This window comes from Panthera leo, chromosome E2, assembly GCF_018350215.1.
Source record: "Panthera leo isolate Ple1 chromosome E2, P.leo_Ple1_pat1.1, whole genome shotgun sequence".
In the NCBI taxonomy this organism is placed as follows: domain Eukaryota; kingdom Metazoa; phylum Chordata; class Mammalia; order Carnivora; family Felidae; genus Panthera; species Panthera leo.
Window position 1 is genome coordinate 51,931,508 of NC_056693.1, and position 25,070 is coordinate 51,956,577.

The 25,070-nt window shown below is 44.1% G+C and overlaps 1 protein-coding gene and 1 long non-coding RNA gene across 2 annotated transcripts in view; one reads left to right on the forward strand and one right to left on the reverse strand.

Annotated features, from left to right (window-relative positions):
• The window catches only part of WWOX (WW domain containing oxidoreductase), a 974,945-nt gene that overhangs the window by 156,500 nt on the left and 793,375 nt on the right, over positions 1-25,070 (forward strand). The window lies entirely within an intron of this gene.
• On the reverse strand, positions 3,321-7,309 carry LOC122208498. The gene is made up of 3 exons (XR_006197262.1): positions 7,230-7,309; positions 5,563-5,624; positions 3,321-3,454 (listed from the first exon to the last, which is right to left on the reverse strand). It is a non-coding gene; the product is annotated as an uncharacterized LOC122208498 (long non-coding RNA).

Genomic DNA, 25,070 nt, shown 5'->3' on the forward strand with positions numbered 1-25,070 from the left:
TGAGCCACCCAGGCACCCCTCTTTTTTGAAATGGAGAACGTTTACTCAAAACGTTGATTCTTGGTTTCTCCCCCCACAACTTTCCAGTGTTCCGGGAACCCTGGCCCCACGTTTCGCAGAGCTGAGCTGGGCTCAGTGGCTGTCATAGTTGGAGGGACAGGGGGCATCCACTCCAGGTCAGCTCACTCTCGCCCGTCCCTGGGGTGTCACCCCAGGGGTGACCTGCCCTCCCCCAGGGGTGACACACCCTGGGGTGTCACCTGCCCTACCTTCCTCATTGACATTGCCTGGCTGGTCCACAGCCATCACCTGCAGCCTCCGGCTTCCCTGCTGCAGTGTGCCGAGGGTTTTGGTGGAGCGGAGGAGGGCCTCTTCAGCCACACTGGGAGTCACAGACACAAAAGTGCATCTCTAGGGATGACTGATTTAGGCAGGTGGAGAGGGTGGTGAGGCAGTCGCCCCAGGCAGAAGCAGAGAGTTAAAAACAAAACAGCATGGGGTGCTCTGAGTAATGGTGGCATTAACCACGTACTTCGCTGTCTCTTCTTTGGAGTGGAAGGTGGAAGAACAGGGCTCGGATGGGTCGACAGGATTGCCCCGATCGGTTCATTGTGGAATCTTGCTTATGGCGATTGTCCCTTGATACAACACTTCCAGCCCCAGAAAAATCCAGTGAAAAAGACATTCACCCCCAGTGGTTTGTCCATCAAAGGCCCTTTAGTGGGTATGAGAGGTTACGGAAGCGGTATCAGGACACCCCATCGCATGAGTGGTAACGAGTAGCCCCGGGTGAGAACCCCCTTTCTTTGAGTGTGATCCCCACCAGCTCTCCGATTGTGGGGAAGTTCAGTTCCTTAATCTCAGACTCAGTCTCCCAGTCCGTCAAATGGAGTAAGACTGAGAGATTGAGGGCTCATCTATGCATGGCACCAGCACAGCCGTGGCTGAGGGCACATCGCCAGTGAGTGGCATTGATGGTGCTGCTAATGACAATGGAAATGACATGTGCCACGTGTCCCTAGCAACTCGTAGGAAAGACGGACAAATCAGGGCTTTTCCCGTCTCCTAGCATTTAGCTGTGCCTACAGCAACCTACTGCTTTTCCGTTCTCCTAACGGCCGTGAGCAACCTCAGATCCTTCTGGAAGCAGGTTGGTCGTGAACTATAAATAATTCGATCAAGAGGCCCGGGCCCTGCCCCTGTGGGTGGGGTCACCGTCAGAATATGGGAGTCAAGCGTGTGTGGCCGTGACCCCAGCGGTGACGTGCTGCAGCCAAGTCCTCAGATGCTGAGTAGACCCCAGCGGGTGGGGTGGACCGTCACTGTCCTGTGCCCTCACCTGGCAGTGCACGAGGGGCGGGGGCGAGGATATTTACCACCCGAAAGTTAGGGAGGCTTTTATGAACTGGACCATCTCTCCTCAGTCCCCATTTTTCCTCGCGTCTCCGAACTCTCATTAATTTTTCACAGGCTTGTGATGGATAGTTTTTATTTATTCACGTCTGAGGTTCTGTTGTGTGAAAAGGACTCATTTTATAACATTACATATTCATGGCTTGGGATAGATGGGATAAGGAACTTATTATTAATGTGTCACTGTGGGAAACTTACTCCAGTTCATTTGCGAACCTTGTTAAATTTGGTGTGGTCAGCAGACACGGTGAAGTTTCGGGTGCGTTCCCTCGATGGAGGGCAGAGTTGGCTGTTGCTTCCCCTCGATTCAGTGCAGTTGAGTTTATATCTTATTTAAATATTTGGAAATCGTGATCTGAAGGTAGAAAAGAACACCGGAGTGAGGTGGGGGCGGCCGGCAGCGATTAAGTACAGAAAGAAGCTCCTGTCTCCTTGTCGGACAGCCTGGCTGCCCGGGCTTTCCGTGGCTCTCCTCCCAGGGGCATAGGAGGGGCGGACCCCTTCCTAAAGGCGAGGTCCAGAGCCATGCCCTTCCCCAACTCCCCACCGTGTCTAGCATCTCCCCTTGGGGCCCGTTGCACGTGCCTCCACCTCTTCAGTCCTCCTGACCTCTGCTCTGGGTTGTGGGGAGGTCCCCACTTGCAGCTCCCACTGACATCACAGAATTCCTTGCCCCGGACAGATCGATCGAGGGAATGTCACCTTACCATCTTGTAAATCAAAGCTGGGGGTGGAGGCAGGGCCCAGTAGGGAGCCCGGCCCAATCTGCTTCAGCGTGAGCTTAGAGGGGAGGAAGCATATGTTGCACTCAGTTCTCTGCAGAGACACGCTCTGCTCTCTGCTAGGGACGGTGTGTAGAGTTGGCGGGATTTGTGGGGGCCGCTGTGCGTGTGCCAGTTTGGTTCAGCAGCGACGTGGCCAGTGGTCGCTGCCCCTTAACAGACTCCTCCTCGCCGAGAGAAAAGCAGAATGAATGCACGGGAAGGATGCGTTTTGAAATCTGGAAATTCTCCAAATCAGGCATCAGACTTGAAGAGTGTCCAAAACGTTAAGAATCATGTGGTGCCTCCTTGGCCACATGTCATGGGGATTTTCAAGCCTAGGATTTGTTACTGATAACCTTGTCCTCTACAGAGGTTAAAAAAAAAATTGAAATTCTTTTGATAATCAAAGCAATTAGCTTACGAAGTTGATGCTGGGGTGTACCCGGCGTGAGTAGGGGACAAAGGAATGAAATATGCCTTAAAAGGCATCCTCCGACGATGTTTCCATAATGCAAACCATTTGTTTCTCGCCGGGATCCCATTGGCGGTGCGCTGGTGTTATATTGCCATTTATATTGGAAAGGCAGACAGCGCGAAAACTGTAGTCTATTAAGAGTTTGTGAGTGTGTGCATGTGTATACAGTGAAATAATATCTAGTGTAATGTGAAGTGACAGTCAAAATTACAGCTTTTCTCTCGCCGCAAGGGCACTTCTTTGCCAAGTATAGTAATATTGTTGTCGCAGTGTTCAAGGTTGTCAGCAATTCTGGCTTACTCTGCAGAGAGTCATAATAGTGTGTGGAAGGAAGGAGCTTCCTGTCAGGGGAAATACTATAATTTTGATATATATTTGTTGGTGCCAAACTGCAATTAAATAGGAGGTGTTGGAAGAAGGTTTTATTTAACCAGCTTGAATTTGTTAATTAATTAGCAAAAACGTATATTTGGAATGCTTCAAGAAGCGGTTCCGTGATGTTCGCAAAACTTGATTCCACGCAATTGTTTTTGTGTTTGTCTGTCTCTTTGGAGAAAACAAAACACCCCCTCCCCGCAAACAGTGCAGAATAAAATGTTTTCAACCACCAAAGGAAGGGAAAAGTAAGACACCTTGAATAATCTTACCTCTTACATCTTTGGGGGACATTTCTTAGCCTGTTAATGTTTGGAGTTCTCCCCTGGTGATCCAACAGACGTGTAGTATCTGGGGCAATGTCTATTACATGATTTAACTTGTACCTTGATGAGTTTGTGATTACATTAGAGGACTTTGCAGGTGACTAAAGGAAAAAAAGAATCGTCTTGGCAGTTTCTGTGTGTGTGTGTGTGTGTGTGTGTGTGTGTGTGTGTGTGTGTATGTGTGTGGATTAAATTGCTTGCAGGACGTAAGTCCATCTCTGTATCCATGGTATCCACCTCTGTATGTATAGTATCCACCCCTCTATATATTATATCCACCCCTGTATATATAGTATCCACCTCTGTATTTATACTATCCACCTCTTGTGTATATCGTATCCAACCCTGTGTATATAGTATCCACCTCTATATATATAGTATCCATCTCTGTATCTATAGTATCATGCTAGCTCCCATGTTTTTGTTACTTGGGATAGTAACAAGTTTCTTAGTGACCGTTCCTGTTTCCATCCTGAGGAGAGAATGAGGGCGTCACCAGAGTGCCCTGTAAGCAATTCTGATGAAAAAGACTTTCTTTTTTGAATAAGTAGAAAAAACAGTGGGAGACTTAAATAGGGACAAATGTATTAAAAACTCTACTGCAGTTAGGTGTTGAAAAATAAGTAACAGAAGGATTGTGTTGTTTTAAAAAAGATGTATTTAAGGGTCTTGAAGAAGCTATGTGTGTGTGGGGGGAGGTTGGGGGGGGAGAGCCCTGCCCTCTCATATCGAGCATTTTGCAAATTAAGTGAGTTTCATTCTCCCATAAAATAGGAATCCAATAACATTTTATATGATCATAAAATGTGTCTACTTTTGTCTCCATCTTTTATGAAAAAAAAGGAAATATTCCCAAAGTATATTACAAAAAATAATTAATAAGCAACCTTTCGTAGTTATTTTCCAAGGTTAATTATTACCCTAAGAAATCAATTTCAATTTCTTCGGTTTGAGAGACTCGTTTGTGACTCGGTGTTTCCAAAAAAGGGAGTGAGTTAATATGCTAAATGGGAGCCTTCATTCCCTAGAGAGAATGTCTTTGCTGCTGGCCGTGATTTATCCGGTGCTGTCTTGCCTGTTTATGCCCCGTGCCAGGAGAATGTATGGAAAATGTAATAGAGCTATTAGGATCTAGTGTAGCAGATTGGTTACAGGAGGAAACAAAAGTGGTCTTCATATTGTTAAAATAAAAGTGAGATACCCTTGAGTCTTCACAAAAGAAAATAACTTGGCCCTTAACCTTCCTGACAAGCCTGAGCTGACTGAGTAGGGGGTCTGGGGAGGCAGCCTGCATCGCTTTGCATGGTGATCACTGCTCCTGTCCTGAGACAGAGGTGAGCACAGCCAGGAAGAGGGAAGAGACACTCCAACCTGCAACTATCTCCTGATGGAACACAGGAAACCGGAAGTGAAGGGGATGACTCCCATCTCGCCTCGTGGCGATCTTCTGTAAAAGTCATCAAAGTCACACTGTGTTTTCACCAGGCACCTGAGTTTCTTGAGCCGAGACTAGAATGTTCCGGTCCATTACGGCTAACCATGGTAGGCTCTCCCCATCGGGGGCCACACTTTGGCAGTGGTGGGATTTCCTCTCTGATTCAGTATTTTCTTCAAGTACATTGAAAAAAAAAAAAAAGTTTGGGCGCACCTGGGTGGCTCAGTCAGTTAAGCCTCCCACTTTGGCTCAGGTCATGATTTCCCAGTTTGTGAGTTCGAGCCCCACGTTGGACTCTGCACGGACAGTGGGGAGCCTGCTTGGAATTCTCTGTCTCCCTCTCTCTCTGCCTCTTCCCTGTTCGCTCGTGCGCACACGCTCTCTCTCTCAAACAATATATAAATAAATAAACTTTAAAAATAAAATGCTTTCCTTAAAAAAAAAAGTTTATTTCCCCACCTTTAATCTACTTTATATTTCAGTGTTTGGCTTAGAATTTCCCATGAGTTGGAATGGTTGATTTTCTGTATTTTGCATGTGTTAAGGTGAACATTTCAATACTTTGTGACATTCAGTGAAAAAAAAAAATGCAATAACCTCTAAGGATGAGGTGAGAGAAACAACCAGTCAGTTGGTCTGTATATTGATTCTTTATATTGGGGATCCCCAACAGACTGGGGGGGCAGAGGGGTCTGGGTTCGAGGGAGGGGCTACGAATAGTTAATCAGGATGCTCTCCTTGTGCTTGAAAGAGTCTGAGTTCAAACTAGCTTACCTGGAAAGGGTCATTATCGGCTCATGAATGTAAAGTTTTCTGCAAAAGTCAGCAAGTTTTCTCTGTAATAGGACAGATAATAAATATTTTTGGCACTGTGGGCCATGTGGTCTCTTGTCACAATACTCACCTCTTCCTCTGTAGCAAGAAAAGCCACAACGACGATGGGTAAACCAGCAGGTGTGGCCATGCTCCAATAAAACTTTACTTATGGAAACCAGGCTTTGGATTTCATGTAATATTTCACGTGTTAAAATCTATTCTTTCTTTCTTCAGCCATTTAAACATGTATTTTTAGACACTGGGCTGTTTGAAAACATGGGGCTGAGGTCCAGATTCGGCTCAGTGGTCTGTTCGCCAGCCCCTGGTGTAGAGTCTACTTGTCCCAGAGCTTAACTATGTCATGAGGGCCCCGTCTTTAACCTCTTGATTTTGATTTTTTTAAAAATTGTGTTCTTCCAAGAGAGTTTTCTGAGTGGGGATCAAGCTTGCCACTGATACGGACTAGCCCTTCCGCAACGGCAGCAAGAAGCCATTTCCCTCACTGTCCCCACACAAAAGCTGCAGCGAGAATAGGTTTGGCCTGGCTTGAGGCAAGTGCTACCCCTGAATCATTTATGACCCACAGGATGCGGTTCTTTGGTCCCATGGCCTGGCCCTACGTGGAGTCTGGGAGGCCCAGCTCCCTAATGAAGAAATGAGTGCCATTTTGGCCACAGACAGAACATGGGCTTATATCCTGGACAGTCCCAGGAGTCGCTTCCAGACTCGACTGTGAACCTTTTACAGTCTTGCGTTATAATTTTATTTTTAGATGTCTCTGGAGACCTCAGGAAGAAGTCCTTTCTGAGTATGGCTTCAGAAAAGGAGTGCGTAGGGTGGTTTCTTATCGAAGACTGGCAAAGTATGGGCCTCTGTAAGTCACACTGCAGCTCCTTCCCTGGAAGCAGAGCTCAAGGCAGGCTTCTCGTTCGGTTGGTCTGGGACGTTGCGCCTTCGCAAGAAGGGGGGTGAGGAAAATGGCATAGGGCAGGGGGAGTGGCCCGGCTTCCACCCGCACCCATGCGGAGCTCTGGACTATGAAGCTGGAGCGTGGATGCTGCTTGAGACAAGGGTCTGGCTAGCTGGCAGGCAGTGATGAGCCAGCCCCTGCCAGAGAAGGAGGCTTAGTGGGCACAGCCCCAGGTGAGGCAGAAGGGGGTAGTTGTGGCTTAGCAGCCAACACTCAAGAGCCACTGGGTGCACCTGCCAGTGAGGGCATCTGCGGTTAGGAGGCAGCATTGTAATAGGCTGGTCTGCACCAGAGAGGCTTCTCTCAGGCCTCTACCCATGGAAGGAAGAAGGATTTTGGCATCAAAATACTCTGCAGGCAGTGTCCGTACCTGGGTATTAATGGACACCCCAAGTGTGGGTCTACGCTTTTAAGAAGTTTAAACCTCTCTTTCTGCCAATGGCCTCATACCCGCTTTTCCACCTTCCGACCTGTTTACTTCAACAGAGTGATCCTCTAATAACTTTTGTTTAGTGAAACTCAAGCCTTTTCAGGATGCTGTGCTAATGTCTTCCTTCCTTAATTGAGTAAATATATTATACACAGCTGGGTAGGTGATTTCCTTGCTGGCCTTGCTGCTACAATTTGAAAATGGATACAATTTTCTTTAACTCACATAGAATGAATGAGGCATTTATTCCTGGTTTCCTGTGGCTCTCCTCCTTCAGAAAATGTATTTACATGGGTATTTTTGAAGCACTTCTTAAGAAACTGAAAAATTAAAATAAAAAGGGGGGGGGGTGGTGGAAAGCCAAGCCAAACCTCTTACCTCTCCTCCAAACAATGGCTACATTGTGACAACAGTGGGTTGAGCTAAATTCAGCTACGTCAAGGAAGAGCAGTAAAAGGAGACGGATTGTTCTCTAAGCTTCACTTTATTGGATATTGTAATTGACATATAGTTGTCATTTATAATCATCTGTCCATTCTTGTGAGTTGGGAGCAGTAAAGTTAATTGTGGCAGCTCATTTGCATTAATCTCACCTCTGAAGGGTACAGTAACCCATTAATATCATGTCATGATGAATTATCACAAATAACATTGAACATATTGATTAATGATCTCTGAGATTTGTATCTCGTTAAAACATTTTGTTAGCTCTTTAAACTTTTAAGCCAACAACCATTGCACGTAGGAGGTGTTCGAGTCGTCTACTAGGTGGTGGTGGGGAGTGGCATACATTGGCAGGGTCACTGGTTTAAGGAGTTGGACCACTCAGTTCCCATTAGATTTTTTCCCCCCTCTTCAAGAAGCCAAGCACATTTTCTTGGTAACCTCCTCCTACTTTTCCCTGGATGATGGTTTCTTCAAAACAGCGGCTTCTTTGATTATAAAGCGTTTCTGATTCTCGACTGGAATGATTTTAATAAAAGAGTTTTTTAAGTTATCTATTCAGTTCCCCAGTTGCTGGCCTTCGGAATCTCTTGTCCACCTAGATCTGCTTGTTACTTTAAGGTGCACATGTTTTTTTTTTTTTCCCCCTCTGCTGCATCAAAATTTCCGAACTTCTGTGTTAACATAAATATAGACCATATTTGGAATGAGTTGTTGGAGATGAAATAAGGTCGCTTAAAAACATGACTTATCCTTCATTTTATACAACTTCATTCCTCTTTTCTCGGGTGCTTTCATTTTTCAGGTGATTGTCCCGAAGGAACAAATATATTGGCCCCACGTGTCATGTGGGCCTTAGTGAAATTATTAAAAATCCTCTTTAACAAGCCCCTTGTAGAATTTCCTGGTGGAAGTTTCAATACACTAGGTGCAGCGAAGTAAAAGGTTGGCCTAAGAGTTGAATTGCAAAGGTCCTTCTTTGCGGCTCTTTGCTTCACAGGTTGTGAAAGCTCTACAGTGTTTGATCTCTCTCAGCTTCCATGTTCCTTCCACCTACCTTTATCATGTGCTCTGTTTTCTCCAGATAAGTATTTAACAAGTGGCAAATACGGAGACTGGTCTCCTCTGCCGTTTGCTGTTTAGAGAAATTGGACCTGATGGTCCTGAAGAAAGGGTGCTTTGAAGAAGATGTCATTAATGCACGGCTGGTTTACACCCCAAGAGCTGTTCTAGAGAGGGACCGAGTGCAGCAGCTGCTGGTCTGGGGCCCTCCGGCCTGGGGCCAGGGCCCCCCACTGAGGGCAGGATGGTGACCCCCGTGCCTGTCAAGCAGCCGGCTCCCGGAAGGCTGGAGTCACGGGTTCTGACGGTTAGGAAAAGGCAAACGCATGAGAGCTGCGCGCTGGTGGGGCACAATGCAGCCGTTATGTACTGTTTGTCCCTTTAGCCAGCAGGTAAGGACAGTGTTGCCATCCTTCCTTCCCTTCAGATGCTCGCTTTTATGAAGGGGTCTTAAAACAATAACCGGACCATATGTGTAGCAATCTTTGGGCCTAAATAGCTAAGGACAAAGTAGATTGCTTTTTTTCTAAGGGCCACTTTCCTTTCCCTTCTTTGTCAGGCCTGCGATGTTCCTCACCCACTGAGTATTTAATATCTGTGTTTTCAAATCAAAGAACAAGCTTTTTGTCTCCCAGGATAGTATCTTGTAAAGCCAACCTCTTTATTACTTCACTGGTTTAAGGCTTTATTACTTGCGATCCAAAGCCTGCTAGTGAATTATGCATGGTACACTCCTCAGCGTCTTCATTGCCCACGCTCCCGCCACCTTTTTGGGGGGCCCGGAAAGTACAAGGAGATCACAACGTGTGTTCGTTTCTACCCACGGTATTAATCCTTATTCATTTTAAAAAATCTGCTAACGGAAATATTTCCATTCAGCTCATTAATCAATTGTGATTTTCATTCCCTTGTTTTGTAAAAGCTGTTGCAATAAATACTTTTTTTTTTTTTTCACAAGGCGAAAATCCAAGAGATGGATGCAGCCGGCGTAATTAATTGCACCCAGTTACAGGAGATCAGCAAGTTTGTGAGATTCACATGCTGCTCTTCCATATGGTTGCCCAGTAGGCGAAAAATTTGATTAATGTTTTGAAGTAGATTTTTTTCAGCAAATATTACAGCCCCAGATGAGGTGTTTTTTTTTTTTTTTTTCCTTTCTTTTACTTTCTCGTATTGTTAGGCTTAGCTGAAGAAACCAATCCTCTGATTTAAAGCTTAATAATATTGTGATCTAGCGAAAACTTAACATGCAATAAAAATTGCAGTCTGCCTGCCTCTCGTGGATACAGAAAAATAATGCGTTATGTCTTTGTTTGTAATTAAGTAAAACGTGAAAGTCAGATTCTAGGACTTGATTTCCCCACCCCCCCCCCCTTTCCTGAAAAGAAAATATAACTGTGGTTTTAATTGATGTATTTTTGGTGTGATTTATAAGCAATATATATGGGCAGACTTTTAGAAGTGTAAGGGAACAGTAAAATAAAACACAGAAATGAGTCAGTGAATGGCTTCTTATTAATTGCTGCTCATACCAATGAAGCCACCCTAAATATGACCATGTGAGTGTCGTAGAAAAAAATTTAAGCTGTTTCTACTGTTATCCCAAAGGTATATTAGTTTCATAACCACTCAAGACCTTCATAGTTAATTTCTCCTTTATTTAGGGAAAAAAAAATAAAAACCTCCCAATTTTCTTTCTTCCAAGTTAGAAAGTCTGTTTTATCTTATGGCTCCTTGTCATGCTGGACACCCATCCTTTTGTGTCACTGCCCCAGTGGGGTCATGCTCCAGCTTATTTTTCTGATCACTGGGTGGGAATCAGCCACTGGGTGACATAATGGGACAAAATATGGTAGGCTTGACCTTGGCGGTTCAAAACAACAACAAGAGATTTTGGAAACGTGGGAACTGGTGATGCGTTTCGCAAGGAAAAATGAAATAAGACGCACTTCTCCCCTTTGGCAGATGAGGCCTGATGCTTCAGATAGCTTAGCTTTTGTATTTTTCTTTGCTTTTGAAACTTAATGATTTCTAATTGCCTGAGCAATATATGACTCTCCTTAAACCTCGATGTCTGCTGGAAGGACTGTTAGCTCAGGTGGTTAAAGCCTGATCAGTAACTGGGTACCAAGCTCATTTTGAATCCTTTGTCATGGAGTCATGACCAAGAGCCATAACTTTGACCCGCCACTGGTCTGGAGAGAGACTCAGTTCAGCAGGAACCGAGTTACCATTGAAAACAAAGCCAACAGTATTTGCTGTCCTCTATAAGATGTCACACAGTTGCTGCTTTCTTCCTCTGCATCTAAGACATTTTAAGGGCTCGAAGTGCCCTGTTTCCATTGGCTTCACAAGGAACCGGCTCAGTCAAGGTACAGGGGCCAAGGCAGAGACCAGGCCAGGAGGGCCATCTCCTCTGATTTTGAGTCAGTAAGTCAAATCTTTGAAGAAAAGATTAGATACTTTTTGATAATATTAGATGTGTTTGATCGTTTCGCTAAACTAGGTTTATAATCTTTTTTTCTGTATTATTTTTATCTTAATGACCGTGTGGGTAGTAATTATCTGTAAGAGGCATGAAAAGAAGAAGTGTTACAGTGACAGCATATTTTTAAAAAGTCTGAAGAAACCAGCCCAGCCTGTCTTCCCTAAGTTTGGGCTGAAGCTCTTTTGTTCACGGTTGGTGTTATCTAGTTAGAGATTATGATAGTGACGCAGCTTTGGAAACACCCTTTAGGAAAACAATTGTCTAAGACTTACCTAACTTTTTTCCTTTGTCGGTCAGCCTTTCCTGGTGAATATTTTTTAACCAGGAAGTTTAAGCAATCCGTCTCTGAAAGCCTGCTACATTCAAGACAGTTCATATGGTCGCTTCCAATTACAGCCTGGGCTTTTTAATGAAAAAAAAAAAAAAAAAAAAAAAAGAAATAGTTTAAAGTTTTTATTTAGTATGACAGTTGCAACATGAATGATACATGGTCAGTTGGCAGGAGACAGTGCATCGAATTATTCATGAGTTTATCTTTTTTTTTTTTTTTTACCAGCACCTATTATATATATGTGTGTGTGTGTGTGTGTATGTGCGTATATATATGCACACACACACACACACACATACATATATACGTATGTTTGTATATATATGTATGTGCAATTTATTACTGAGTCATAGCATGAATGGCTGAGGGAAATGTTTGAGAGGGTCTGATGAGGGCCAGTGCCTTATGGCAATGAAAGTCATGTTAGTTTTATTCACAGCAGGTGGATCTAGGTTGGTCTGATTTTTGTTGTGAAGCTATGGTCCTGGTGGTCGTTTTAATAAAATGCGTTTGGAAGCAACAAGCCTGTTCACAGAGCAATATTTTGTTTTATCAAAGGAGAAGAATATATGTCCTGTCCATCTTTCATGAGTAATACATCCTTCTACACGATAGCATTGCCCAAACAATCATAGTGACCCTTTATATCCTAGAGGAGCCCGATGCATTTGCAACATCTCCCTTTATAAGTCTTACTTCCCTAGAAGTAATTCTTTGGAGAGCGACAATTCCCAGAGCATCAGTTCCCTTAGATGAAATTTCCTTTTATTTGAACTAACCGCGTTGGATTGTAATTTACAGGCTCTGTCGGTGTATAGGTGTTGAGATCTGGTATTTCACCTGCAAGCGTCCATCAGTCGCGTGGACGTTGGCACATTTTTCAAGCGGGAAGAAGTCCAAACAAATATAAGAAGGGAGGAAAAAAATACCATCCTGGAGATGGGAAGAAAAAAATTATCCTTGGGGTCTCACAAGTTGAGATCGTTGCGTGTTGCCATGCAAAACTAACACCCAGCAGGGAGGTTCTGCTCTTCTCACAAATTCTCAGTTAACACAAGGCGCCGTGGCAGCTGGGAGCCAGAGAGAGTGAGGGTCCTGGCTGAAATGCGGTGCAAGGCGGCTCTCGAAGAAGCCTTGCTGGGAGCACACAGCGCTGGAGGGGAGAACTTTACCTGGTGCTGGCAGCGAAACTTTGCCAGTCTGTTTCTTCCCCCGCTTCAGGCTTGAATAAATGAGCGCTAATGATTTTTAAGGCGTTTTTTAAGTGATTTGTCTTGGGAATGCTAAATTGGCAAGAATAAAACCTAGGCAGGAAAGTTGATTTTTGATGACCCAGAGAAGGCATGTCCTAGAGTGATTTAGTAAGGCTCCAGTGGTCTAAGATTGTTCCACATCAGGGAAAGTATACAGTTCTCAGAATTACTTACTAATGAAAAAAAGAGGTGGGGGGGAAAAGGTTGTTAGGCTGCTGGGCATTGGGAATGAGCAGCAGCTCTTAAGATGAAGTGTTCTGAGAAAACTTCTGCCATGGGGATCCAAGATAGTGCCTTCCTGAAGAACGGTTTCCCTTGTCCCGGAACGAAGGGGACAGGGAAACCCCCAGATTCCCGTAAAGGTAGAGGGGTCGTTTCATGAACCCAAGAAAGCACAAGAGATCCAAGTGTATACATACATCCCGGTTCTCAAATCAAACCTATTGTTGCATTTTCTACGTAAACAATATTTGAAAAACACAGTGATGGGGAGTCTCATTTTCTTTCGTACTAGCTTGGGGGTGTGAGTGGGTCTGGTTCTTTTTAGGAGGCACTGAGTAAAATAATGTGTACTATGGAGAGAAATGCCCTTTACTTGACAGGTGTTTTCTTCAAGTTTTCCGAGTCTACAGCATGAGTCAGCCTATCACAGATTTGAGAATATTCATTGAGAGTTTTAGGAGTCACTTTATTTTTATTTTCGTGAAGAGTGAAGTAATTGTATCTCATTGATAATCAGAAGCTTATCAGCCCATGAATTCAGTTACAGGTATTTAAAGTCACTTCTATTAATTCTTTAAAATGAGGTTGCTGCGCATGCGCGCGCACACACACACACACACACACACACACACACATTTCCATTTCTCTCTCTCTCTTTCTCTTTCTCTCTCTCTCTCTTTCTCTTTCTCTCTCTCTCTCTTTCTCTTTGGAGGACTTGGGGTTGGTCAAACAAACATCATATGGGCATTTACTTAGGGAGCACTCTTCAGACTGACATGTCAATATCTGCCCACGTGTTTATTTGTAATTAAAGTTAAGATGCTCTAGAATGGCTTTACCATTAATCTAAAAACATAGAGTCGTTTCCTGGTGAATGATATATGACAGTTTGCCCTGCGCTTCCTCTGAAAAGGAGACTGTTCCTGTGGCATTGTTACCGAGCGTGGCTTTTCCTGTAGGGCTCACGGCTTAACTGTTTCAAACTCCTGTTGTTCTGTAAATCTGTCAGAAGGGTCTGCAAGGGACCATATTTATGACGAGAGTGTAGAGTGGTCAGTCTAAAAAGCTCCTTAGTGTAGTACTTTGAATTTTAAATTACACACATAATTCAAAGGTAATGTAACTTGCAGTGTCGGACTTTCGTCCATTCCGTTAAATGGAGAAAAATGACTGGTGTGAAGAATGACTTATTGATTCTTGGTAGGAAAATGACTTCTGTAATATAGGAAGTATGGTAAAAGGAATAGCTTAATTATTTACAGAGCACTTTTCAAAATATGCTTTTACAGCAGTACAAATTGTGTATATACAAATCGTACAACTGGATTCTTTTTTTTTTTTTTTAATTCTTTCTTAGAGGAAAGTTATGAGAAGGCTTATCGTATTTAGTTGCTAAGGCAAAGTTTAATTTTGCTTAAACTCTTGGTGGCTGTAACTAAGAAAGGTACAAGGAGCAAGGAGAAGTTTCTAAATACCTTAAAAATATGATTTGTTCTAATTGCCATTTCTTATTTACGTTATACTTACGCTCACTTTAGGGGAACTTGACTGCCAAGATTTACAAAATACACTTCTCTCTGTGTCTGTCTCTCTCTCTCTCTCTCTCTCTCTCTCTCTTTGTCTTTCTGGTTTATGATGTTTTTCAACAGTGTCATGAACTCACTTAATCTGATTTCATCAAGTAAATATATGGGAAGTTGAAATGACATATTTTAATCTGGCATTTGAGGAAATATTCATAAAATATCAGATAAAATATTTATTTTGGCCTTTTCCTTCTGATCTCTCTTTTGATTCAGTGTGTATTCTTTGCTTAAGGACCACAGCCTAATGTTATTTTGACTGCAGTTCACAGTGTTGGCAGCCTTTCAGATAAACAGCATATTTGTGGTTAATTGGTTGAACATGTTCTATAATTATAATTATATTAAAACCTTAATGTGCTTGAACATTTGCCCACTGAAGGCCACTTGCACGAACTACGTTATGTTTCTGTCATTATAACTGAGCTGTCTGGGGCTGACATTCAGCAATTGAGGCAGGACAGGGGACCTGGGAATAACACAGAGGCTTCTCATTATTTCCGTCAGAGACCGCTGTTTGGACAGTTTTAGAAGTTGACCATGAAAATTGCCGTCTGGTTGTTACTCGGATCCCCAGGTTTCAATCTGCGGGCTAACGTTTCTTCAGATTTTCAAAAGGGGTTGTTGGCTTGGCTTTTTATCAAAGTTACACAACGGCTGTAAAAAGCAAAATTAGCACTTTATCAAGTTTGGAGCAAATTGCCAAGGCCACCAGGGAGCCGGGAGAGTCACCAAAGACCACTGCTTGGAACTGGGCAAGGAGCCATCTTTGAAATGAGCAGAGAGGTCTGATGGCCACCAGCTGAGGAAGGGAGCCTCTTTTTTTCTGCGCTTCAGCCATGCCTTTTGGATTGACATGCTGGACTGGTAGCCCCCTGGGACTTGTCAGCTGAGAATCTTCGTTGCAGATACTGAGTCAATCATACCATGGTATCTTACGCTGGTAACAGTATAAACCAGTGTCTGTGACACCCTCGGGTTTTGCACGAACTGAGGATGATGTTTACATTTTTAACTGGTTGAAAGAAAGAGTGAAAAGAAGAACAGTATTTCCTGACACATGAAAATATATGAAATTCGAATTATAATGTCTGTAAATACATTTCTTTTAATGTTTATTTATTTTTGAGAGAGAGTGAGAGAGAGCACCAGTGGGGGAGGAACAGAGAGAGAAGGAGACACAGAATCTGAAGCAGGCTCCAGGCTTCGAGCTGTCAGCACAGAGCCCGACACGGGGCTCAAACTCACAAACTGCGTCATGGTGACCTGAGCCAAAGTCGGACGCTCAACCGACTGAGCCCCCCAGGCGCCCCAAATAAAATTTGATTGAAATATGCCACATCCATTTGCATAGGGATCGTCTTGGGCTGTTTTCCTGCTGTCGGGGTCGTGTCCTGCTTACAGAGACACTGTGGCCCTCACAGCTGAAAATGTTTACTTTCTGGCTTTTTTGTAGAAAGTTTGCCACCCCTCATCTAAACAAGATGTCCTTCATTTTCTGTGTCCCACCAGAGCAGCGAGGGTTTTAGTACCGGGCCAGAGAAGGGGACTTGGGTCGGATGAATGAATGAATGAATGACCTGTCACACCAAAGCTCTGAGTGCACGGAAGTCTGTTATTTTCTTATCTTTGGCCTCGCCCACCAAACACAGTTTATAAAATTTGAAAATCTGTTTCCAAACATGTTGGGATTGATTTTTATGGTCTTTTAATTAACCCAATAAAAATGGCAACAACACAGCAATTTTAAGAAAATAACAGAGCCAAGTGATTTTTTTTTTTATGTCTCTGCATGCAATCCATATTACACCCACTTGCAGTATTTATATGGTCCAAATAATTATCTTTTGGACTTAGAATGCTTTAAATTAGGATTTACTGAAAAGATTATGTTCTATTTCATAAAAAAAAAGAAAGAAAGGAAGGAAAAAGTTCTTCTCAAATTTATTTCTGTGATGGAGGAATTCTGGCATTGCAGAATACGGCAGGAAATTCCATTAGGTTGAAATGTGCGGCCCTTACCCTCAAGTATTTGGAGGGATTCATAGAAGAGCCAAGTGCATTCAGACAGACCCCGGTTGCCGAGCTGAGCGTGCGTTTTGTCAGAAGACTTTGTAAGGTTTTCAGGGATGGGTTAGAATGGTGAGGGTTCCCAGTGCAGAATTCTTAGGCCAGAGATTTTTCTGCCAAGAAGGGAGAAAATTCTAGAGCCTCATGAGCACACCCCCACCCCACTCCAATCCTGTGGGCGCATTCGATCGTCACCCTTCCTTGCTAGTCTCCTGTTCGTGGCCTGGCAGCCACTTCAGCCTCTGATGTATCTTAGCCTTTCTTCTGTCTGACTCAGGTGGGCCCAGCCCTGGACTTTGGAGTCCGACCAGAACCTAATCCTTGCTTCGTCTGCTTACCAGCTGTGTGGCTCTAGGCAAGTGACCTCACCTCTTTGAGCCACTGGTTAACTCAGCAGCAAGATGGGCATCTCACATCCCCTTCTTGGTGTTGCTGCAAGGATTCAGAAGGAGGACATTGGCAGGTCACCTGAGGAACTCTCTAGTGTGTACTTAGGAGGCAGGGAAGATTTGTCCTCTTGCCCCCTCTCTTGCCATTCCTATAACTGAGCCCAGGCTTCTTTAGAAATGAAATCTAGACAGATGGTCCCCTCCTCTCTTGTGTATCTCCTGTGACAGCCCAGCACCATTTTGTTGGGTTGTGTGTCCTCCCTTCCTTCCTTTCTCTCTTCCTCTTCTTTACAGTGGTTTTGGGATCTCTGGGTTAGTTGTCTACTCCTCAAGGTCTAGGGCAGTTGGACATTGCTCCCCATCCCACGCTGGTGGCAGGATTTTTAAATAGGTCATAGAGTGGGTGGGAGCCTTTGACTGGGTACTCTTGGCCCCAGCCTGGTCTGGCCAATTCTGGCAGGATCTTATCCAAGCACATTCATACCCTCCTACAAGGTGATTCAGAACCTTCCTTGGGCTTCACTCACATTTAGCAGCCAGGCTCCCTACATAGTCCTGACTGGTGTCCTACCTTCCACACTTCCATTCCTCTGCTGCTGAGCCCTGGGCTGGTCCGCCTCCCTTTGTCCTTGTCTAGGTCACTTAAATGGGGCCACACACCTTCTTCCTGCCTCAGGGGTTGACTTCCTCTGATGACTTCCCTACCGCTTGTTCAGTTTCTTCTCGTGTGGACCTCACTCAGCACCTGTGTGCCAAGCCCAGCAGGTTGGGGATGCAGACATTGAGGCAGACTTCTTGCCTCACGGGCTCTCAATCAGGGAGTCCCGGCCGCGCATCAGTGCTGTTACTCACGGTCTGCCACTGCCTGGAACTCGCCCATCTCCCTTCTCCAGCCTGCCTGGTTTCTAATCGTTCTTCAAGGTTCAGTTCTGGTGAGTGCGTGCGTGCGTGCGTGTGTGAGTGTGTGAGTGACTGACTCCCTCCTGCCAAAACCACCAGTTCTTCAGCCTTCCATTCTTTCTGTCCTGTGTAGGTTTCTATCGTATACTCACCCCGCTCTGTGAAGATCATCTGTTTGTGTTACCTGTATTTTCCCCACTAGACTGTGCACTCTGAGAATGTTGGAAAGATCTAACACAGCTTTGTGTTCCCATGAAGCAACAAAGGAAAAAAAAAAAAAAAAAAGAAGTGAGAGCTCCATCAAAGTTTGTTTCATGATTGTGTGAATGACTCAGTCATTAAATGAACAAATGAATGAATGAGCCAAGAACTAGATCTGGCCCATGGGAAACAGGTACCTTGACTTGGGGGGCTCACGCTCCAGAAGATCCTTTGATAGGTCCTGCTCGGAAGCGGGGGGCCATTCCCTGCCCAAGATGCCATCACCCTGGCCTGGTTCTTGGTTTCTTTGGGGCTACCCCAGGATAGTGGTCAGCACCTGGAGGAGATTCAGGAGTCCCATGTCGTCTTGTAGTCATCGTTACAGCTTCATAGATTATGTGTGCTAGAATGGGAGAGAGTGGCAGGGATTAATCCAGACCGAAATGTGCAAATCACTTGGCTCAGATGTTGTTTTCTGGATAGGGAGGGACAGGCCATTGCAGAAGAAAGAAGCGCTGGAGACCGCACGCAGGATGACGTTGTTATCTGAGGCTTTGGTCACTGACGTTCTCAGACCGAGGCCGGTTCTTAGTCGTGAGCACACCCCAGGCTCGCGGGGCCTCACCTACAGCGGTGCTGATTGAGAACGTCTGGGGTGGGGCCCGGGTCTGCATGCCCAGTGGTTTCCCACATGCTGCTGCTGTTCCTGGTTTGGGGATCACACTGGAGTGAGCACCCTGCTAATCGCAGCTTCGGAGTATTGACTCCTGGGAGAAGATTCCCGCCATCGACACCTTCTGTCAGTCGTCAGCAGGGTAGAATCTTAATTTCTAAGCAGGAGGAACATCAGAGTCATTTTAGCAAAATGCTTTTGCCATCATTGCTTTTAAATCGGCCCTACCAAGTGGGAAAACCACGAGTAAGTTTCTTTTATTGAGATAACGTGTTGTAAATATGAGTTCGGCATCCCATTTGGAGAATACAAAAAGCCCTTCCTTGAACTTATTTTGTTCAAGCTACCTGTATTGTTTGGTGTTTCCTGTAAAATTGGATGTCCCTGCCGCAGATGTTGGTTTTGCGGTAATAATACTTTTCTACATTAAAAAAAAAAAATCCTGAGATGAAAATGTAACTTAGTCTTATTATTGTAATCTCCCCTTTCCTTTTTTGCATGGATCATTTGTTTGTGAACTGGTTATTTCAGGAAGGGCTCAAAGGTAATTTCATGGTTTATAGCATTTATATTGGCGGCTTTAATGAGCAAAACATATTGTTTTCTAATACACAAAATGAGGAATTCACATACATATAAATATTATTTTCATTTCCCAATATTACATGTATATCAAGTTCAGGACATTGAGAACAACCACATAAAAAAATTATACTTTTGCACACAGGGGAAATATGAAAGTTTTGTAGTGCAAAAAAAAAAATAAAATAAAAATCAACTTTGCTGGCTTATGAGATGATTTTATTTTTAATGAATCCAAACGATAGCGGGAGCTGCTGTTGTGTTTGTGCATCGAACAGCAATTCATATCTAAAAACGCAGTAACATATGGCTTTGTTATTATTTAGTTTAGAAATTTATGCACCTAAAGGAGTTTCGAGAGCTCTGGGTCCCATTCAGATGTTGTACACAGCAACTAAACAAGATAAGCTGGAACAGGGAGTTTCTCATCTCCAGGTTATTAAGATTTGACCAATTCACTTTTTTTTTTTTTTTTTGGGCCATGTTTATTAAACTCAAGAACTTTTTTGCATATTTGCTAATGATTCTCTTCCCTCTTTCTCATTATGTTTTAGAATGCTGAATTTTTTTTTTCAGCCCAATAAAAAATATGTCCTGGATTGGAAAAGAGTACCAGGTTCTTTTTCTAGCCCCAGAGTGAGGTGGCTTTCTGGCCTGGTTCATGTGATGTCCTGGGGAGTCATTGACACCCACACGCTCCCAATCACAGACCTTTCCCTCCCGTCCAGATTGTGTTTGTTTTATGGCTCTCGCACGGAGCATGCAGCTGTGTAAACCCGAGAATGGTTTCTGCACAGCTTTGATCTTTGCATGGATCAACAGTTGCCCTCAGTCCCTGAACCCTGCTCCACGGCCCCGGTGTTCCTTGGATTTTTCCATTTTCTGGTAATTATGGCATTGTGTAGGGAGCCTTGCAACAGCATCCCCCACGACTTCGGGTGCAGAGTTTGGAAGAAGCACCTTAAGGCTGTCGTTTGTAGAACCTTATTAAGAAGTGATTTTCATTTGATGCCAAAGAGATATGCCATTTAGTTTCCTCCTAAGAGGCGATCTGACAATTTCAAGCAGGCTGCCGGAGTCTAAGGAACTTGAATGTATTATGGACTGAATAAATGTTTACAGAACAAATGCAGTTTGTTTTTGCTTTCTGGCTACTGAGGAAGTTCAGTCCTTCCACAAACCATGGCTGGATACCTCCATCAGTGATGGGCTATCCGGCTGACACGGTGTGGCATTAATTTCCAGTCGATAATCTGGGTGCCCGTCTATGCCTAGGAGAATACAAAAGTCCTGGAAACTGTTCTTACAATCCAGTAGGAGGCATAAGATCTTTGCTCTAAAGTCTTTGCTTTTATGTGGGGGTTCTGGAGAAGGAGCCACATCTCCCGTCTTGGGGGACCCTAATGGTCTACAGAGCTGGGCCATAATGCCCAGGCAGGGTGCCGAGCTAAGACATGAGAAGAGGTCTTTCCTCAAAAGAACATCCTGGAAGGCCGCCAGCAGCAGAGCAGATGAGACTACAGGGTTTCTGGATTCAGATAGACTTGTGTCTGAATCCTTGCTCTGTCCCTTACTGTCTGTGTGATCTGGGGGGATTTGTTTAATCTTCGTGAGCCTCAGTTTTCTCACCTATAAAATGGGATTAATAGTCTCTGCCTTCTAGATTGTGAGAGTGGAACAAGATAATGTATGCAAATTATTTGACACATTGTGGGTCATAGTAAATAGTCAATAAACATCAGCTTCTCTTACTGCTACACTTACAGCCACTGTTCTTACTTTTCTTATCCTTTCTCTTCCTCCCATTCTTCCCCCTCCTCCTTTTGGTAAAGGTTCATAAAAGAAAAGATAATTTGTTGTTGCTGTTGCAGCCAGCATTCCACTTTGCTAGGAGCCCAGGAGACATTTGGGAGAATGTTCTGAGATTAGGTTAAACAGTGAGTCTCTTAAGATCTGGGGTGGATGGAGCCACATCTTTATCAGCGTCCTCAGATCCCTGAAGAGTGACTCCTAGAAAGAAAGCCTCTTTTCTGGAGGATTTTGAATGCCAGAGCGAAGCTCGGCGGTGGCAGACAGAGGCCCTGTTATGTGACACAGTTGTTTAAAAGTGAAAGCCACCTTCTTCATGTGAACTCTTCCTCTGTTGGTGCCTCACCTCTGTGGACCCTGAGAGTGTTAAGTATACATCTGGTCTCGATTGCTTGAATGGAGTGAACCCCGTTGCCCACGTTTAGTAGTACGGACAACGAAGAAGAGTGAACGATTGGGCCTGGGAGTCCAAACTGACACACAGACTCAGTTTACGGTGCCCTGGTTTCTTCTGTGTTGGTTGAGTGGAAATCCCATTTCTTTTTTTTTTTTTTAATTTTTTTTAACATTTATTTATTTTTGAGACAGAGACAGAGCATGAACGGGGGAGGGTCAGAGAGAGAGGGAGACACAGAATCCAAAGCAGGCTCCAGGCCCTGAGCTGTCAGCACAGAACCTGATGCAGGGCTTGAACTCACGGACCGTGAGATCATGACCTGAGCTGAAGTCGGACGCTTAACCGACTGAGCCACCCAGGCGCCCCAATCCCATTTCTTTATCAACCAGGTGGTCATCGGTGTTGCGCTCTAAGGACTTGGCCTAAAGTTTTGGGTCAAGTGGTCCCAGCTGGTGTGTGGCGAGATGAGGCAGGAACCGTCTCCCAGAACCCAGGAGATAGAGAAATCTGAAAGGCCTGGCCAGTCCTCTGGCTCATCTGGGGGGTCTGCCTATGAGAACAACTTTGAGAAGTACAGATCATTAAATTGCTGACGAAGGACCGAGCTTGAACCAGAGGGAACTGGATAGAAATGAAGAGACAGCTTCATTTTTTTCCAGCAGTAATCATGGAGTCTGTTTAGTTTTCTTTCCTTTTGAAAAAGTAATTTAATCTAGAAAGTGTGTACATTTAGGAGTAATTTCCTGGGCAGGCTTCAAAACTAACTTACTTTCTTTCTTTCTTTCTTTCTTTCTTTCTTTCTTTCTTTCTTTCTCCTTCTGACATCTCTAAACAGATCTTTGTGCAGTGGCATTACTAACAGTTCAACTTTTTTAGGAAATGATTCATTACTTTATAATTTCACTTCACTAACCATTTTCAGCCATGCAATAAATTTAAATCCTTTACTATCAAGATAACATTTTTTCTCCTGTCACTGAGATATAATGATTGGAAACCATTTTTAGAAGTTGACCCTTTTTGGGATGGCTCTTAGGGATTTGTCCTTTATGCTAGCACATAACTTGTAGGGTGTTAGTGTTTCTAGGACAGGGGCCCCAGGCTGCAGAAATATATTTTTTCCAAGTGCCCAGAATAATGCCCTTTACAGTAAGCGTGATAAAGAGTTTATTGGGTGAATGGGAAAGAGGAGAATGCTTATTTAAAGCATGTGGCTCTGAGGACCATCATTTCCAAAGAACAAAGCATGAATGATAAAGTCAATTGTTAAGGCATCCTTTACCCTTGTGAAAATCGACTGTGAATTGGGCAAGGTCAGTCGGCTCAGTGGTGCAGCATATTGAAGAGGGGAGCCCTAACATCCACCAGGCCTCTTCACCTGCCACTAACTTGCTGTGTGATCATGTGGGAGTCATTGAACCTCTCTGAGCCTGTTTCCGTACCACTTAGCTGAAGGAGATGAAGGTCTAGAGTTTTAGGAATGTTCTTTTTTTTTTTTTCTTTTTAATGTTTGTTTAATGTTTATTTATTTTTCAGAGAGGGAGAGCATGAGCAGTAGAGGGGCAGAGAGAGAGAGAGAGACAGACAGACAGACAGACAGACAGAATCAGAAGCAGGCTCCAGGCTCCGAGCTGTCAGCACAGAGCCTGACGCGGGGCTCGAACCCACAAACTGTGAGATCATGGCCTGAGCTGAAGTTGGACGCTCAACCAACTGAGCCACCCAGGCGCCCCAAGGAATGTTCTGAAAAAAGCTCTCAGTCTGGAGATCTCAGCAATCAGACCCCCTTCTCTACAATATTAACTGGAGCAACTCCCACATTATCCCTCCTTTCCGCACGGGGACTTTTCTTTGTATGACAAACCTTAAAACATATATTTTTTTAAAAAGTTAATTGAAACACTGAACTTGTGAAAATAACAGGTTTTAAAACTTTTTGGTGGTGAAAATGATCAACCACACAGAAAATGTAATCAATACCATAACAGTGCAAATGAACAACCTATGTAATATGACCACCACCTAGATTCAGCAGTTACTAATGTTTCACCATGTTTTGTCAGTCCATCCGTCTTCCTACCCTACCCATCCATCCATCCGTCTGTCTTTGTATCCATTCATCCATCTCCCCGCCCACCTACCCATATACGTGAGTTGCAGATGTTGACACATTGTACCCGAAAGTACTTTGCCAGGTGTCTTTGAAAACTTAAGGCATTTTTTCTATGTATCACTGCTATCATGCTTATCAACTTGATAATAATTTCTGACATAGTCCATACCCAGATCTACCCGGTTCTTCTCAAAATGTCTTTCACAGATCATTGTTCTCATTCAGGGTGCAGTCAGTCAAGGTTCACACATGACTTTTGGTACTGGATCTTTTTCTTGTGTTTTAAATAGAGTTTTTTTTTTAGGGGGATCCGGGTCATGGGGAAGGTTCCTCCCGTCTGGATACTGTGGATCCCGCCAACTTCCTTTTAAAGCCAGTAAGGCTTTTCTTTATTTTTTGGTACTTTTGTGTTGTCAAGGAAACTTAATTTGTTGTGCGTTTTGTTGTACTTTTGTAAATCTGGATTTGACTTCCAGGACAGCTTAGATTGGCTTTGAGAAGGATTTCCTTTGGGGAAACTTTCGAGGAGAGGAAAAAAAAAATCTGTTAATTAGAATTATGGGAGAGCGCTGTATTTATCTCAGGCAGGATAGGGCTCCCAGGGCTCTGTGCTGTGGCTAGCAAGACCAAAAAAAAAAAAAAAAAAGTGTGGAAAGAAAGATTCAAGTCTCAAGAAATGAAAGCCCCAAGACCTCAGGGCTACTTGCCCATAAATAGAGTGCAAGAGAGATAGAAGCTTAGGTCAGGACTGCCTCTTGTCACTGTCGGCTCCTCTGGGGAACGAAGGGCACCCGATGGCAAATACACCGCCAGGGCCCATGGACCCTGGGCCGTTTGGTAGAACCCCTTTGGCGGGGGCGGGGGAGGTCAGGATGACCCGCATCACAGAGAGGGGATTATATTCCCATAAATTTGGTGCCTGCGTCAAAGTAACTTAACTCTAAAATTAGATGAGGTTTTTGAGTGTGTTTATCATCCTTCTAGGCTCATGAGTTTGACAGGCGAATATATCACAAAACTCTTAAGTCTTAGGACTTTCCTCCCACCCCTTTCCTTGGCTCAGCACAGCTTTGGGTGTGAACTCCAGAGAAGAAAACCCAGTGAGGTGTTCGCTTGCAACAATACCCATTGCTCACTGGCAGACATGGTTTGTTTTCCCCATACGGTGACTTTAAAAACAATTTTTTTTAAGTTTATCTATTTATTTAACTTTTTTTTTTTAATAATTCTTGAAAGAGAGAGAGCGCACGAGCAGGGGAGAAGCAGATAGAGAGGGAGACACAGAATCCAAAGCAGGCTTCAGGCCCCGAGCTGTCAGCGCAGAGCCCGAGGTGGGGCTTCACCTCACGAACCGTGAGATCATGGCCTGAGCCGAAGTTGAAGTTGGACGTTTAACCCACTGAGCCACCCAGGTGCCCCTTATTTATTTATTTTGAGAGAGAGCACGAGCGCATGATCGGGGGAAGGGCAAAGGGAGAGAATCCCAAGCAGGCTCTGCACTGTCAGCACAGAGCCTGATGTGGGGCTCAAAGTCACAAACCACGAGATC